The following is a 4,045-nucleotide window of genomic DNA, read 5'->3' on the forward strand; positions in this document are numbered from 1 at the left end:
AAGATATGAACTTTCTCCTGTGGCATCAGTCAAATGCACTGTAGATGTGTCACTATTGCTTAAGCAACAACTTCCCTGCCATTCAATACTCTAGCAAGTAGGATCCATAACCTAATAAGGCTGTTCATGACAACCTTCCCCTAGAAGACTGTATTGCACCTTACCACACTATCAGTAAAGAGAGAGCTCCAATGTCAACATAATCTTTATTTTTTGACATCCCATAAAAAGGGTTACCATCTTATTCTTACTTGCAAACAATAGCAATTGCAATACTCTTTGTTGTTGCCAGACATCAATGGCCTCTCTGGGGTGGGTTGGGGTCTAAAGGCAGATACTTTCTATTGGTTTAGTCTGAGATGTTAGGGATGCCTCATCTGCATGTGGAGAGGCTTCAAGTGTTGCCCCTATGTGACTAATTGTCACAGTCCACTCCATGAGGTGCCATGGTCATTGTGTTCCAGGACAGGAAACTGGTTGGGAGGAGATGTAAGCACCTGTCATTCTCAGTTATGAGAACGAACAGGGTTTCTGAATCCACTCGACCTTACCAAGTTTTCTGTCTGGTGGCACAGTTCACTGCCCCACACTATGATGCTTTGTTTGTTTGCCTCTTTTTCTTTTCTACCTGGTTCTTCCTATGGATTTCAAATATTTGAATAATAGAAAGTGACCTTTAGCACAAATCTAAATTGTATTCTCTTTCTCTTCCATCCTGCCAGCTGTAAGAAGAAGGCAAGCCTATTGACTTTTATCAAATTTACACCCAAACCAGAAGTTAATGCAGAACATAATTGCCATATATTTCTTTGCTTTTGTAATTTCTCACTTACACAAATTCCCACTTAATAGCCATGTTGGCATTAGATGAACTTATTACGCATAGCTGTGGTTTAGCAACCTCGCTACTGTTTGACAATACTCTCTTCCCTTAGAGTTGTTCTCAAGGTCCATAAATTTTGTGCTGTATCTTTAGACTACCTCATAGTATCTCTGAACTCACACAGCAGATCCCACTCATGGAGCAGGCATATTACTTCATATAATACATAGAGGAAAACCCCTCCACTTATATTTCTCCTATAGGTTCCTCATCCAGACTGTCCTTCTGGATAGATGATGACTCAGTCTTGGTTCATGTTTCATCACCCAAAGCAAGGTCTCCTATAACCACTGATGTAGCAAGAGGTATCCTAACACCATGTGGTAGAATGTCTCAGCACCTATTGTAGGAACATTCAGCCACTATTTTCTAACACCTTTGATTCTCTCCTGTCCTTATCAGGTTCCAAATGTGTTGTGTGAGACTTTTTAATGATATCCCCCCCTGTGTGTGTGTGTGTGTGTGTATGTGTGTGTTTCCCTCTGTGTCTCTCTGTCTATCTCTCTTTGTGTGTGTTTGCATGTGGTATATGTGTGTGTTTGTTTGCATGTGGTACATGTGTGTTTGTACATGTGTGTTTGTGTATTTTAATTAAGACAGCTTGAATGCAGCTCCATAACTGAAAAGCTCATACCAGAATTATTGTAGTTCCCTTATGCTGCACCTATAGAGCTTTCTGCAAGGCATTCCAGGCACCTCCAACGGGCCAAGAGTCACCACTTGGCAGTTCGACTGGTTAGAGTGGGGACTGTGAACCTTGTAAGTTTCAGCTTTTCCAGATAGGTCAAGAATGTTTACTTTCTTACTCTCTTGAACCTCACCTGTTTTTCTTTGGTCAAGTGTCATAATTCACAGGAAATTGCTATAATAGACATCCGGGATGTCAAAACGTACTGAAAGTGTTTACTGCATTGGGATGTGCTTGTATATAGGAAGGGTACACAGGTCAGTAATCCCACAGTGTATTAAAGCATCTCATCTGGCCAGGTCCTAGAACGTTTCCTGAGATTCTGGTAAGTCAGTCATCTCTCTTCTTCTCTAAACATCTAGAACAGTTATAGTACAGTTACTTTTGTTGTGCTCTCCCTGCTCTCTCCAGAATATGTCCTTTCCCTCACAGCCACCTATAGCTCAGTGATCTCATCTTTTCTGCTCTTTCCCTCCAGCCCTAGGATGCTGACTTTCAACAGGATGAAGACTACAATTTGTTCCTTTCTCATCTGCATCTCCCTTCTCCAGTTTATGGTCCCAGTGAATACTGAGGGGACCTTAGAATCTATTGTGGAGAAGAAGGTCAAGGAACTTCTTGTCAATTGAGGTATGAGATGAGTAGGAAAAAAAATCATAGTTTGAGCTTTGCTGATGCTGACTGTACGTAAATCCTAAAATCCCCTGTATCCTGGTCTAAGCCCTTAGTCCTCTCCATCCCTGCCTTCCTGACCAGGGCTTCTTCAGCACACTGCCCCCTTTTTTTCCTTTCTTTTATTTTTTAAAATATTTATTTATTTCATGTATAGAAGTACACTGTCACTCTTTTTAATTGGATCCCATTACAGATAGTTGTGAACCACCATGTGGTTGCTGGGAATTGAACTCAGCTCTTCTGGGAGAGTAGTCAGTGTTCTTAACTGCTGAGCCATCTCTCCAACCACCACCCTACCCTTTAGACCTCTTGAATAAGAGCTCCATGTTCTTGATCAGGATAGGGACTGTAATTTATGAGCATAAAGCATTCAGTTAGTTCATGCAATTTTCACAGGCAACTTTATGAGGTAAGTACAACTATGACTTTCTATTCACAAATGAAGAAGCTGGATCTTAAAAGCTGGTAAGTGGACTATTTATGGAAACAGTGACAATCTTAAGATACAAGAGGGAATACAAGGGAGTTGTGAGAAAGATCATGAGCAATGTCACTTTTCTTTCTCTCTCCCTCAGATGACTGCCCCTCCACTGCAACAAAGACTTTCTCCTGTACTAGTATCAAGGCTTCAGGCAGACTGGCCTCCTGTCCTTCTGGTGAGTAATTCCTCAAGAAGAGATACCACCTTCTCCTAACTCAGGTTTGTACTACCATGGACCTGAGCTATAGTTCCAGGTGTGTAGACACCTCTTCCTGATTTTCAGTTCCCCAAGGATGCTACTAAAGGACTTTTGGGTTTTGCCCTTTCTGTCACTTCTTCCTTCATGCCACCACATGACAACCCTTCCTGTTCTTCATCTGTCTGGCCATGGATATAGCCTTCATTTCTTTCCTAATCTATTTCCTTATATCATGGGCAGGGGAGGGGCCAAAACAGGGATGAGTTTGCTATTAATTCAAAGACAGTGAAACTCTTCCTTTCAAGTCCTTCAGTTTAAGTAACTTGTAATTAGTTTGCTTGAGGAGAACTGTGAAATTTGAATAGCTGCAAATGTCCTGCAAAACCTAGATCTACTCATATGCTTCCTAAGAAAGGACAGGTAGAGACTCCCCATTGCTTACAGTCCAACGGCTCTGACCTCTGTCTCACATGACCATGCAGGAATGACTGTCACTGCTTGTGCTTGTGGCTATGGTTGTGGATCTTGGGATATCCGGAATGGAAATACTTGCCACTGTCAGTGCTCAACAATGGACTGGGCCACTGCCCGCTGCTGCCAACTGGCCTAAGAATGAGGATGCTGAGAACCTAGCTTTGAAATGAAGAATATAACAAAAGCACAATCCCAACTTGGAAACCTGGCTCATATCCCATTGATGAATTCATATTGTCCATTAGCCCTGCTTCTTGAACAAAAATAAAGACAAATTTGCACGTGTCTGTATTTATGTCTTCAATGTTATTACTCCTACTTTGGGACATTTCTTACCAGAAAACATTTTTTTGATATCTCAATTACATCTCAGTAAGGCATTTGAGATGCATGGTTAGGAAATATATGAAAAGATTGGGAAAAGAGGCTGAGCCTCCACTTCTAGTATGATTTGAGTACATTTTTTAGTATGAAATACGATAAAGCAAATATCATACTCTTATGGAGCCCAACAACGAGGACAGTGAACTCCAAGCCGTGTGCAGGAAGACTGTCAAAATTCAGGGATTCAAGGGACAATTGACAATGATTTATTTCTAACATTTTAATACGCATGTAGACTTTCTTACTCAAATATTTAAGACA

The 4,045-nt window shown here is 41.2% G+C and overlaps 1 pseudogene across 1 annotated transcript; it reads left to right on the top strand.

Moving 5' to 3' along the window:
* The first annotated feature begins 2,056 nt into the window (after positions 1–2,056).
* Positions 2,057–3,630, top strand: LOC110312072 (resistin-like gamma; annotated as a pseudogene). The gene is made up of 3 exons (XR_015045731.1): positions 2,057–2,201; positions 2,822–2,902; positions 3,409–3,630. The product of XR_015045731.1 is annotated as a resistin-like gamma (transcript).
* Positions 3,631–4,045: the final 415 nt, after the last annotated feature.

The sequence above is a fragment of the Mus caroli genome, unplaced genomic scaffold (assembly GCF_978045245.1).
Source record: "Mus caroli unplaced genomic scaffold, Mus_caroli_1 scaffold_17, whole genome shotgun sequence".
Taxonomy (NCBI): domain Eukaryota; kingdom Metazoa; phylum Chordata; class Mammalia; order Rodentia; family Muridae; genus Mus; species Mus caroli.